Source organism: Fundulus heteroclitus, chromosome 13, assembly GCF_011125445.2.
Source record: "Fundulus heteroclitus isolate FHET01 chromosome 13, MU-UCD_Fhet_4.1, whole genome shotgun sequence".
Classification (NCBI taxonomy): domain Eukaryota; kingdom Metazoa; phylum Chordata; class Actinopteri; order Cyprinodontiformes; family Fundulidae; genus Fundulus; species Fundulus heteroclitus.
Window position 1 is genome coordinate 26,600,957 of NC_046373.1, and position 14,662 is coordinate 26,615,618.

The window sequence follows — 14,662 nt, forward strand, 5'->3', positions numbered from 1 at the left end:
CACAGCAGACTCTGACACAGCTCACTAAACACAGACACACACAGAGTAACAATCATTTTATGGAGATCCTCACAAATACATTCACATGAATAGTTCCCATTATTATTGCTGGTTTCATGGGAAGCTTTGAAGTTAACTTATATATTTGAATATTTTAATAGCCTTGTAAAAACTATGTTGTGGACGATAAAATTTGACCTGAGATTTAAATAAAACGTCAAAAATTTAGGTATGCGTTTCAGAAAACATTGTTAACAACCAGATTAAGATTTAGCTCTCTTGGCTGAACACATATCCTCAGGTTCTGACTGGATGGTCTTTAAACAGTGATACAATTGTTTTAGTCCTTAGTACTCTAGCTGCTCATTATTTCATAGGCAGTAGATCAAACTCTGACTTCACTCTGACCATCAATAAAGTTCAGGCTGAAGATTCTGTCAGAGCGACACTTTCAACAGCCAAGTTGTGTTCACACAGTGGAAAACAATCAATGAACTAACTCATTCAGACTGAATAGAAACACAACTGATGACTGGTGAAGCTGACTGAACGCAAACACATGAGAATGTGACATTCTGTTTTTGTTCTGCTAAAAATGTAATTTAAACACATGGTAAGGAAAACAATACAAACTTTTAAGTTGGTTTTCCCACAGGATCAAAGAATTGAATCAATATAGAAGTTTTTCCCAAATCAAACATTTGAAAAAGAATAAAATGAATAATCTGTAAGCATTAGTAAATATAACATTAAATAGACCCGTTTTTTTTATCTCAGTGAGTTTGCTTTAAATACAAATTAGATAAAACTGAGTGACAATGTTGTTCACAATAGTCCATCTTGAAGGAATAAATTCAGTAATGTCACCATGACTCATTTAATGACAAAAGACAGATTTAAAGACAAATCCTTTTTTACCCCAAAAATCCTGCCAAAAATCAACAAGACTACTACCTGTTGAAACATTAAGAAGTTCATAATTAATAAATCAGAAAAATACAATCAACACTAGGTTATTTTTCCTGGATATATATGGGTGAACTTAAACGCATAAATTGTTCTTATACCACTAATATATTTTAATTAAAAGGAAAGCCAGAATCCTGAGATCAGAGCTAAATATTAGGGTGATGGCCTACAGGCCTTCCAACCTGGAAGACTTGGAGTTTGTCACCAAAGATAAATCATCAAACTATCAGTGGCAACATGGAAAAAGCTTTTCAGCCATTATACAAATGTGAGTGATTGATGTAGAGATAATAGAAGTTTTTCCACATATTGTCAAGAATAAGTTCACTATTTTAAATCTAGTTTAAATGAAATTGTTTTTATTTTTTATAATAAACTACACTATTTATATTTACCTTTTCTCGCCCAGTGAACGCTGGAGATAGGAAACAGCAACCCCCGCCACCCCATGAGGGATTAAGTGGGTCAAAAAATGGATGGATGGATGGATGTTTACCTTTTGACTTTTGAAAGATTCCTGTATTATTCCCAATAAAAATAAAGTTCTTAGTTGCATGAAAATAATTTTACATTTGTTTGCCAGTGGTATCATAAACATTAAGCTAGTGCTGCTCTCTCAGCAGGTTGGAGGAAATATCCTGACATGTAGCAGGAGATGGAGATTAATAAATACATGACAAATGTTTCAGCAGAGAAAAGGAGGCGTTATGAGCTGTAGAGCTGAGCTCCATGTGACTGACTCTGTGTGTTTGCATATGTGTCCTGCCTCTCTGCTCCCAGCTGTTAAGAGGTCAGTGTTGATCAGTGGCTGTCCAGGCCTTTCAGAGCCACTGACACTCCAGCAGCACAATGATGATGTCACTGACTCTACTGCTGACCACCCTGGGGCTCCTGGTTCACGGTGAGACTCTCAAACCTTTGTGTTAAGATATAACTATGTTCCCCAGGATACATAACATATCAACTTTAGTTTAGATGGGGATCTCTCAAAGTTGATTCTTCTCAAAGCTAAGACATTAATGTTGGTTTTACCACGTCTCTTTTTCTGTTTCTAGCATCTTCAGGACAAGTCACTGTAACACAGACTCCAGGATCTAAACATGTTCCAGAAGAGACCGTCTCTGTTACATGTAAAATCAAACCAAGTACGACTTACTGCTTCAACTGGTACCTTCAGAAACCTGGAGAAGTGCCCAAATCTCTTATAAGATGTGCAAGCACTCTGCAGTCTGGAGTTTCTGATCGTTTCAGTGGAAGTCAGTCTGGATCTGACTACACTCTGACCATCAGGAGAGTTTAGGCTGAAGATGCTGCAGTTTATTACTGTCAGAGTCTTCATGACATCAGCAGCCAGCACGTGTTCACACAGTGAAAAACAGTCGTACAAAAACCACTTTCAATTCAATTCAATTCAATTCAATTTTATTTATATAGCGCCAAATCATGAAACATGTCATCTCAAGGCACTTTACAAAATCAAGTTCAATCATATTATACAGATTGGGTCAGATTATACAGATTGGTCAAAAATGTCCTATATAAGGAAACCAGTTGATTGCATCAAAGTCCCGACAAGCAGCATTCACTCCTGGGGAACCGTAGAGCCACAGGGAGAGTCGTCTGCATTGTACATGGCTTTGGTACAATCCCTCATACTGAGCAAGCATGAAGCGACAGTGGGAAGAAAAACTCCCCATTAACGGGAAGGAAAACCTCCGGCAGAACCGGGCTCAGTATGAACGGTCATCTGCCTCGACCGACTGGGGTTACAGAAGACAGAGTAGAGACACAACAACAGAGACAAAAAAGCACAGAAGCACACATTGATCTAGTAATCTGTTCTACATTAGATGGTAGTAGTGGGTGAGCCGTCTTCTCTGGATGATGTCATAGTTAACAGAACGCCAGACCAGGTGTACCTACTATGAAGAAAAAGAGAGAGAGCAAAAAGTTAAAAGCTGAAATGACGACAGTCATTTCAATGTAATACAATGCAAAACTGGAGAACAGTAGACTGAAGAACAGTAGAAATCAGTAGAGTGAGAAAATTAGACCCTGATGTCCTCCAGCAGCCTAGGCCTATCACAGCACAACTATAGAGATAGCTCAGGGTATGAGCCACTCTAACTATAAGCTTTGTCAAAAAGGAAGGTTTTAACATTAGTCTTAAAAATAGATAGGGTGTCTGCCTCACGGACCAAAACTGGGAGTTGGTTCCACAGGAGAGGAGCCTGATAGCTAAAGGATCTGCCTCCCATTCTACTTTTAGAGACTCTCGGAACCACCAGCAGACCTGCAGTCTGAGAGCGAAGTGCTCTGTTAGGAACATACGGGGTAATCAGAGCTCTGATATATGATGGAGCTTGATTATTAAGGGCTTTATACGTTAGAAGAAGAATTTAAAATTCTATTCTTGATTTAACAGGAAGCCAATGAAGGGAGGCTAAAATTGGAGAAATATGATCCCTCTTGTTGATTTTCATCAGAACTCTTGCCGCAGCATTTTGAATCAGCTGAAGAATTTGAACTGCATTTTGTGGCCTTCCTGATAGTAAAGAATTACAATAGTCCAGCCTTGAAGTAACAAATGCATGGACTAGTTTTTCAGCATCACTCCTGGACAGAATGTTTCTAATTTTGGCGATATTCCGAAGGTGAAAAAAGGAAACTCTGGAAATCTGTTTAATATGGGATTTAAATGACATGTCTTGGTCGAAAACAACACCAAGATTTTTAACTTTATTACCAGAGGCCAAGTTAATGCCATCCAGATTAAGTGATTGATTAAGAACTTTATTTTTTGAAGACTCTGGCCCAAAGATTACAACTTCTGTCTTGTCAGAATTTAAATGCAGGAAATTTAAAGTCATCCAACTTTTGATGTCATCAAGACATGCCTGCAGTCGAAGTAACTGATTGGATTCATCAGGATTTATGGATAAATATAGCTGAGTGTCATCAGCATAACAGTGGAAATTAATCCCATGCTGTCTGATAATTTTGCCAATCGGAAGCATATATATAGTAAATAGAATTGGTCCAAGGACTGAACCCTGTGGTACTCCACAAGTGACTCTAGAGTTTGAGGAAGATTTATTATTAACATGAACAAACTGGAATCTGTCCGACAGATAAGATTTAAACCAGCCTAATGCTTTTCCCTTAATCCCTACAGTATGCTCAAGTCTTTGTAGGAGAATATTGTGATCAACTGTATCAAATGCAGCACTGAGATCTAACAGGACAAGTATAGACACAAGTCCATTATCTGAGGCCATGAGAATATCATTGGTGACCTTCACCAGAGCTGTTTCAGTGCTATGATGAGCTCTGAAGCCTGACTGAAACTCCTCAAGTAGGTCATTACTTTGTAAATGTTCACATAGTTGATTAGCAACTACTTTCTCAAGAATTTTAGATAAGAAAAGAAGATTAGATATAGGTCTGTAATTTACTAACTCATCTTGATCAAGAGATGGTTTCTTAAGTAAAGGTTTAATAACAGCTACTTTAAAAGCCTGTGGTACATATCCATTTACCAAGGATAGATTAATCATGTCTAAAATAGGACCACTGATCAGAGGGAATACCTCCTTAAACAACTTGGTTGGGATTGGGTCTAACATACAGGTAGAAGGTTTAGATGAAGCTAAAATTTTAGATAGCTCAGAAAGTTCTACTGCTTTTAAACAGTTCAGACACTGCGCAGGTTCTAAGGATTCCTCCAATGCTGCCTCACTTACTGAGGACGAGGTAATCATGTTTGGGAGGATGCCAATTATTTTATTTTTAATGGAATCAATTTTATTTATGAAGAATCCCATAAAATCATTACTGCTAAGAGCTAAGGGAATGGATGGATCAACAGAGCTGTGGCTCTGGGTAAGTTTGGCAACTGTACTGAAGAGAAATCTAGGATTATTCTTATTCTCCTCAATTAATGATGAAAAATATGCTGCTCTAACTCTGCGAAGGGTCTTGTTATACAACAATAGACTGTTCTTCCAGATTAGGTAGGATTCCTCTTGGTGTGTAGAGCGCCATTTTCTCTCCAATTTCCTAACATTGTGCTTCAAGGAACGCAGCTCTGAATTAAACCATGGAGCCAGCTTCCTGTGAATAATCACCTTCTTTTTCAAGGGAGCTACATTGTCTAATGCAGAACGCAATGATGAAGTCATACCGTTTACAAAGACATCTATTTGTGAATTGGAAGAAACAACATTGCTGCCATCTACAGGGCATTTCTGCAATACGGAGGATATTAAAAAGGGGACAGACTCTTTAAGTTTTGATACAGCATTATCCGATAAAGATCTACTATAATGGAACCCTCTTTTGGGGGTGGAGAACTCAGTTAGATTAAACTCAAATGTTATTAAAAAATGATCAGATAGGACAGGGTTGTGAGGAAATACTGTTAATTCTTCACAATCAATGCCATATGTCAGCACAAAGTCTAAAGTATGGAGCCAAGAGTGCGTCGGTTTATGCACATTTTGAGCAAAACCAATTGAATCTAGGATAGTTTTAAAGGCTACACTAAGGTTATCACATTCAGTGTCAACATGGATGTTAAAATCACCCACTATAATAACCTTATCAGTATTTAACACCAAATCAGATAAGAAATCTGACAACTCATCCAAAAACTGAGTGTAAGGGCCTGGTGGACGATACAAAACAACAAACAGAAGAGGTTTTATTGCTTTGCAGTTTGGATGAGGGAAACTGAGGGTTAAATGTTAAATGTTTCAGTCAAATGAAACAGAAAGTGAACAGAGCTTTGCAGCTGGGAGCTGTGGGAGTAGCCTCGTATTGTATGGTATAAACATGTTTAGGATGGAAACTGAGAAAGATGTCTGAAGTGCAAGAGTAGCATAGTGAAACTATCACACTTCTGCTCAGACAGGTTAAGATGGAGAACACCATTCTCTCCTTCGTGTTCCACCTTTTTCCACTGGTCTGCAGGACGCCTCAGGGTGCAGGAGGGGGGCAGCACCGTCAGGGTGGGACGGGCATCATCTAGGAGACTCCAATCAGGTTAGAGGACAGGAACTAGTATCTAATAAAAGTCATTTCAACTCTTACACTGATATAGTCTATTTTAGCCATAAAGAAGTTTCTTCCAGATGTCTTTCTGCTCCACCAGCCTCTCAGCTCACAGTCTTTTTCGCTTCCCTCACAAAAACTGCATAAACTAAGTATAAAAAAATAGGTATACGCCCCATCATACAGTTAGAAAGAAAGACAGATAAAAAAAAAAAAACTTTAAAAGTTTTCTAACCTGGTTTTACAGCCTCAAAAGTTTCAATCAATATACAAGTCTATCCCAAAATTAACTACATTTGACAAAGATTTAGATAAATGATTTATTGTAGTTAAAAATATAACATTAAATAGACCCTTTTATGCCAGTGAGTTTGCTTTAAATAAAAAGGATAAACAACTGGGAGATACGTTTATTCACAAGCATATCTTAAAAGACGTTCACTGAAGAATGTCACCAAGACTCAATTAATCCTACCATCACTGAAGAGGCTTTTAGACATATCTTATGTTGATTTAGTTGCATTTTTGTCAAGGATTTTCCAAAATGTTTATGTCTGGTTGTGTAGCATTAAGAAATACTGTCTTAAAGCCAAAGAGAGTCCAATAGATTTACTTTAACAAGTAGAGAATTACTGCTTTCACAATAATGCACATGCAAAAAAAAAACTCATTATTGGATATTTTTTCAGGACTATTTTAAATGCAATGAACATAAAAATTGTAAGGTATGAAAGAAAAAGGGAGAAAAAAGAGAGCACGATAAATATATAATCTATGTCTACACTCGCAGAAAGACATAAAAAGGTCAGAAAAAACAACCAAAAAAGGATTACTGGTACAAACAACCAAAGCCTTGATAACGTCACTGAAAAATATGCATTATTTTTGTAATACACTTCTTATGAGAGAGGACAGAACAGTCTCTCCTACCTTCTACTAATGCTGTTTTTTCCACTCATTAAGTTGAAGCTGTTCTATGCTGCGTTTGTCGATTAAAGCATGTTGAATGAAGCTCCTGGGGTGTTGTCATCTTCCAAAATGATTGCTATTGTGGTTGTTGCCACTCCAGTTTGCACTCTTCTCTTCTGACCAGTCGGGAAACGGGGCAGTCTCCAGGCAATTGTGACGTTCTTTGAAGAACTTTCGGTTAGCGCAGACAACCATCCTGTTTTTGAGCCACTTATTCCAGCTCGCAACGTGGACCACACTGTTGACATGAGAGATGGCCGAGCAGTTTGCACTGCAGTATGTTATGTTAATTTTCAATTTACCGTCTCCAAACTAAAGACAAAAGGTCTTTCCTTTAATAAATTGTCTTGATTGCCTGCAAAAATAAATAAATAATCTGATCCTCCAGCAGTTGTATTTCAAGTTGTGTTTTATGTATGTCCATTTTTGGGTATTCCTTTTTCATTGTATATTTCTATGTTTTTCTAATAAACGGCTTTTGGCTGTGATTCTCTGTCTCTTTTTCTTCTTCTTCTTCCTTTGATTGGCGGATTGCAAACAACTTACAGGTGCATACCGCCACCTACTGACACATGAGTGTGTAGCTCTATAGTTCCACCTACTATATTCTATTTTTTTAATTCTCTGTCTCTGCTGTTGTCCGCTGATGTCACTCCCTGCTCTCTGTGCTTGCTATCATCCTCTGATTTCTTGCACCTGTGACTGCTCTACTTAGTGCCGCTCTCACACCTGTGTGTCGCTCTATACAAACCTTTTTCTTCCAGAGCTCTGGCGCCAGATTCTTGAAAACCCTAGTGTGAGTAGACCTTCGTTCCTTGACTGCCTTCCTGTGAGTGACTCTGAATGTTTTCTGGATTCCTGCCTGTTTGCCTCACCCTTCTCGGACTCTCCTGTTTGGTTCTTGGTTTGTGAACATCGACCTGTGCTTGTTGCCTGACTCTGCCTTTTTGCTAAGCCCTCCTGTACCTCTGCCTGATGGATCAACTCTGGATGTCTGGATCCTGGTACCTCTCCCTACCTCTGTGTACCACCATTATGAGCCTGGACTGTTTCTGGATCTCCTCTCCTGCATCTAGCCAAACAAGGGAACCAGCTTCTCCAAGCAGGGTTGTCTGCAGACTTCACCTGGAACTACTTATTGGATTCTGTGTTACTCCCCAGAGTTTAATGGCTGTGTTGTTTCCCACAACACATCTCACTATGGAAACAAAGGCCACTAACCTGTTCCTTCAATAAAACTCTTAAACATTTACTCTGTTTCTGTTGAACTCTTGAGTCCTTATCCAAGTTCATTACATAAACATGCTCTATACAGCTTTTTTACAGGAAGTTAAGATGTTTTTATTTAAGTTGCATGTCTACTGTCTTTTATATTAAGTCATAAAGTTTAATTTCTAACAAAGGTAAGTTGTGCGCCAGAGGTGGACGAACCCTCTTCACCTGAATGTCCAGCATTGTTCTGTCAGGGAAAAACTATTCTTCTGCTGCACCCTCAAAAGTATGATTAAATGTTAGATTATACTTTGAAGGAACAGATGTCGGTAAGCATATGTGTCTGCTCTTTCTCTGACATAAAGCTAATTATGAAAGATACAAAATCGAGTTTACTTTATTCCATTATAAAAACACCTGTGAGGGATTAAGTGGGTGAGAAAATGGATGGATGGATGGAAAAACACCTGTAGGGTATCAAGACTACCACTACTTGCAGGAGCTTCGGGGAAAGAAGGCTCCATAAGAGTAAGGAGATTATCCCCAACTGAAAAGTCAGATTGTTAGATTCCACATTTAGTCCAGACAAGTGAACCTCTTCAGTCAGTTCCATGTTTTTTGATGTTTTTTTTCAACACTGTTAAGGCCACATCATATTTCTTACACTTTAGTATATCAAAATTAATAGAATGTAAAAATCCCATACATCTGTATCAGAAACCGTTGCCCTATTTTGTCAGAGAAAACTTCATTATTAAAATGATCAGAACCTGAACTGATGGCTGTCTGCAAACCTCTGCTAATGATATAATTACACAAACACCAACAGGCATTCAAAAGATTTACTGCATGAATATTTTCACGTCCTTGTTCATTTATCAGTGAAACACATCACGTTTTATTATGTAAAATCATCCAATCTTCATCTATTGTTTCTACTGAAATGTTTCCAAAAGTGAGACAATAATGCATCATTCTAACTGCACAGACATGTCACACTTTGTAAAAAACACTTTCTAAACCGTATACCTGTCTCCGTGGTTGCCCTCCTTCTGAGTCTCATTACATAACCATGATAGAAAGAACTGACCATACTGACTCAGCAACTACGGAGAGCAGTCTCGCACCAGGGCTTGTTGCTTGGACAGCATGAAAGCCTCATCCTGACCATAACCCAGCAGCAGTCACAAGTGTTGCAAACCCTGAAGTCATTAAACCAGGATCTCCTCGATGTCAAGTCTTTGTTAGATATAACACCTCCTATCTCTGTTTCCCCTCCAGCAGCCCGATCACTTGCAGCTCCCACGCCGTCGTCCTCTCATAACATCAGGGTGCCCACGCCCGTCCCCGAACCATTCTCCAGTGATCTGAGTAAGTCCAGGGGGTTTCTATTACAGTGCTCCATATTATTTAACCGTTCCCCTCAATCCTTTCCTGACGACGCCTCTAAGGTCTCACACATTGTCGGCCTTCTCAGTGATAGAGCCCTGAGTTGGGCCGAATCATTTATTGATGAGACCAGTATTCTGAGCATCAGCTATTCTGAGTTTTTAACCCAGTTCAAAAGAACATTCTCCTTCTCCCTAAGCGAGGAATAAGTGGCTAATGGTCTTTAAAACAAGGAAGTCAGTCCATGGCCCACTTTGCGGTCGAGTTTCGCACCCTAGCGGCTCAGACCGGGTGGAACGCGTAGCCCAAAGGGCTGCGTTTCTTTTTGCCCTCACGGAAAGATTAAAGGACGAATTAGCCACCCGCGACAAACCAAAAGACTTAGAAGCCCTTATCGATCTCGCTATCCAGGTGCATAGCCGACTTTGAGAGCGAGTTTGAGAAAGGCGGGGTCAGGATTCTCCTCCGGCTCAATGCTCCTCTCCACCTCCCTCTGTTACGTCATTCAGGTCCCGTCCAGTCCCTTCAGAGAGTCAGCCCGCTGACGAACCCATGCAGATTGGCAGAACCCAGTTATCCCAGGAAGAAAGGGACAGACGCATGAGGGATAAACAATGCCTTTATTGCGGTGCCTTGGGGTATTTTCGTGCTTCTTGTCCTGTTCGCCCCAAAAGCCCAAGCCCGCCAGTAGTTCAGGGGATACTGGCGGGCGCACGTTCTGATCACCTCAGTTCTCGATTCTAGTTACAATCGGTACTCTGTTTACAGGATTCTCACCACCCAGTTCTAGCTCTGATTGATTCCGGTGCCGAGCAAAACCTTATGGATCCTGCCTTAGTTCGGCAGCTCCAGATTCTGGTCCAATCATTACCTTCACCTATTAATGAATCTTTAAAAGCCGGCATTATTCGTCCATCATCCTCGCCACTTGTGGCAGGTTTTTTTTTTTGTGGCCAAAAAGGATAAAACCATTCGTCCCTGTATTGATTTTCGGGGCTTAAATCAAATCACTGTTAAAAACAAATACTCTTTACCCCTCCTGGCATCAGCTTTCAACACCGTTCGCGGAGCTTCTATTTTTACTAAATTAGATCTCCACAACGCGTATCACCTGGTCAGAATACGAGAAGGGGAGGAGTGGAAAATAGCCTTTAAAACACCCATCTGGTTATGCCTTTCGGTTTAACCAATGCCCCAAACTTTAGCATTATTGCTTCACCCCTGACAGCTCTCACTTCCACCAAGAAGATGTTCAGTTGGACACCTGAAGCCGATCAGGCTTTTCAGCTCCTCAAGAGGAGGTTCTCCCAGGTTCCAATCCTCACCTACCCAGACCCAGCAGCCCAGTTTACCAGTTTACCACCCCTGCGCCTACTTCTCCAGGCGTTTCTCTTCTGTGGAGAGAAATTATGATGTTGGGGATAGAGAACTGTTAGCCATCAAATTGGCCTTAGAAGAATGGCGCCATTGGCTGGAGGGAACCGAACTCCCCATCATTATCTGGACAGACCAAAAGAACCTCTCATACATTCAATCAGCCAAGCGTCTTAATTCCCGTCAGAGCTGTTGGTCCCTGTTCTTTTCACGTCCCTTAATAAGGATGTTGCCGAATTTGTTTCTGCCTGTCCCATATGCGCCAAAAACTCCTGCAGACCTCCTTCTGGTCTCCTCCAGCCCTTGCCCAGACCCAGCCGTCCTTGGTCACACATCGCTTTAGACTTCATCACCGGAATACCCCCATCTAATCACAAGACCGTTATTAATAGATTCTCTAAGGCATGTCATCTAGTTGTCCTGTCCAAACTTTTCTCTTCACTTCAGACTGCTAGACTCCTCGTTAACCATGTCTTTAAGCTCCACGGCCAACCCGAGGAGATCGTTTTGGACCGTGGTCCCCAGTTTACCTCCCGAGTTTGGCGAGAGCTTTGTCAGACTGTGGGTGCTAAGGTTTCTCTGTCCTCTGGTTTTCACCCGCAGTGTAACGGTCAGTGTGAGCGCCTGAACCAAGAAATAGAAAACATCCTCTGTTGTGTCTGCTCACAGAATCCCTCGTCCTGGAGTTAACACTTGGCCTGGGTCGAATATTCTCATAACTCACACATTTCTGCAGCTACCGGTTTGTCTCCCTTTGAGGCGTCTCTCAGTTATCAGCCACCTCTCCTGCCATCATCGTTCCCAGATCCCGTTCTTCCCTCCGTTAAGACACATGGGTAAAACCCGAGCCGCCCTTGAACGCACAACCAATCGCAATAAACGTATTGCTGATCGCAAACGTCTCCCCGCACCTGTATATCCCCACGGGCAAGAGGTATGGCTTTCGAGAAAACTTTCTCCCAGGTTTCCTAGGTCCGTTTAAGATCGACCGCATAATCAGTCCTACGGCGGTTCGTCTTAAACTACCGGCTCACCTACGTGTTCACCCCACCTTTCACGTCAGTCAGATCAAGCCAGTTACTTCCAGTCCATTATGCCCACCTTCCAGACCCCCTCCATCGGCACGTGGACGGTCATCCGGCCTTTAAGGTCCTGAAGATTGTAGCCGCTAGGCGTGGCGGCCGGGGTTTCCAATACCTAGTGGATTGGGAGGGTTACAGACCGGAGGAACGTTCTTGGGTTCCCGGATCATTCATCCTGGATCCCAAACTCATCCCCACCTTTGAGGCATCTTCTGGCGGACGGCCGCCAGGGGGCGTCTGTTAAGGGGGGGTGCTGTCACACTCTGTAGGCCGGGTGCGGGCTGGGCTCTCTCTCTTCCTCTGCAGGGTGTGACGGGCAGGTGTTTCCCATCCACCACTAATTGCTGCTCTTCATAAGAAGCAGCGTTCCAGCAGGAGGGCATCAGTTCTTACTCGCTTCCAACGTGGTACATGACCAACCTAGAACCTTTTCCGAGTGTTTCATCCAAGTCTAGTCTAACCCTGTTTTACCCCCTTGCAGCTATCCAGAACCCAGGACTTCCGAGCCGCTGCATTTCTGAGTCAGCTCTCCGTGAACCTACGACAGAGACTCAGGCGCTGCTCCTGCCTTGGTCCTCCTGTTGTGCTCACCTGTCTGTCCACCCTTTTTTTTCTGCTCCGCCTCTCTGCCTGCTCGGACGCTTTTTTCTCTGCTCCCTGCTTGCTTGCATTTTCCTGCGTTTTACTTTTTATCTCCTTTTTATCTCTTTGCCAAAACCACGGAAAGTTGGATTTAGTTATTTTTATTTATTTTCTTTTTATTTATTTTTGATTTTGATTTTGCAAAGATGCCTACCTTCACCACAGTGGACCTTGACACGCTTCTACAAAAGATCGCCGTTATAGAACAGAAGATATGCCGACTCGAACTGAATTATGATGTAAACGGCGCGTATGGAAATGAAACAACCCTGCCTGCGACTCCAAACGGGGACCACCAGCCCAGCAACTCTCTGAACAAACAGATCCCTGAGGAAAATGAGAATCCCTGGATCACTCAGGGTGCAAGACCAAAGAATCAACGAACCCCACGCCTAGACAAAGAAAACTGGCCCAGACTACAGAGAGATGTCCCAGGACAAGTGAAACAACAGCGGACTGTTCCCACAACAAATGATAGGAGTAAACCTGCTGGAAATGCTGGAATTCCTTTACGAAACAGATTCGCTCCGCTCCAAAATGTGACCCAGGAGAATCATGACAACACTCAGAGGTACGTCAACGACTTTCGCTCTAATACATCAGAGAAAAGACATGCCACGGGGCCAAGGACCCTGATTTTATGCAGTGGGTCTGTATGTGGGATTAAACATTTCTGTAACAAGAAAAACACAGAGGTCGACTCAAACTATGGCCTGGTGTCTGATTTATTAGACATCCTTCCAAGGATCTTGAAAGAGCGCCCGACCTTGGAAAAACTCATAATACAAGCTGAAGCCCTGGGCGACGTCACCCGGATAAGAAAATCAGAAGTATTGAAAGAGGATTACATTCGTCTGTTGAACTTAGTTCATGGCAAAAATGTCAAGGTGCTTCTGAGCGGCCCTTTCCCGCCCGTGGCTTGTGGAGACGAGATTTTTTCCCGAATTCTGATGCTAAACAAATGGCTGGAAAAAACATGCAAAGAAACAACTGTAACCTTCATAGACAACTTTAACATCTTCTGGGAAAGAAGACATCTGTTCAACAGAGATGGCTTCTCTCTAAATAGGTCAGGTGCAAAACGGCTGATTTCAAACATCTTCTATTCTGTGAACCATTTGTCATCAGCTTTGTCCCAAAACAATGTACATCCAGTGTCTAAACAAAAGATAAGCCCAGTGCAGCCTGAACAAGCCAAGATAAACATGGCCAGAAAGATGACACAGAAAGAGGCTTTCTCAGAGCTACAGGAGGATTCATCCCAGATGTTAGCAGGACAAAGAGAGGACCAAGAAAATCCATCGTCACAAACACCGGTCCGGACTACACCCGCCTCGCCTTCCTCTCCACAAAGCCCAGAGGTTCCTTTTCTGGAATTTTCTCCCAACATGAACAAAGTATTTAAGATTGGCCTACAGATGACATCCTCTCCATATAGCCACAGCTCTGTGACTAAACCAGCATCTTCCAAAGGCCGCAGAGCCCCAGATCCTCCTCTACGTATCACGGAACATGCCTGTCCTCAAGACCTTCAGATTACTTCGCTGTGATACACAGCGGGCCCTCGCTGCACGTTTATCAGACAAGACAGCTTCAAGAATCAGCTTGGGTCTTTTCCCGGGAATTACGGAATATCTGTGATGATTCGTGGCAGAAAAAAGAAAAACAAAAGGATAAACAGGAACAAATACTTGAAAGTCATTAACTGTCAGATGCAACCTGCCACAGAGACATCATCAACCACCAAATCATATAAACTAGGTTTATTAAACATTAGATCTCTGTCAGGAAAATCCCTTTTAATTAATGACTTTATTATTGACAACAATCTTGATGTTATGTTTTTAACAGAAACATGGTTACATGAATCTAATGAAGAAGTAATACTGCTGGAGTCAACACCTCCAAACTACAATTTCCTTTGTGAGAGCAGACAGCAAAGGAAAGGTGGAGGAGTAGCAACATTGTTTAAT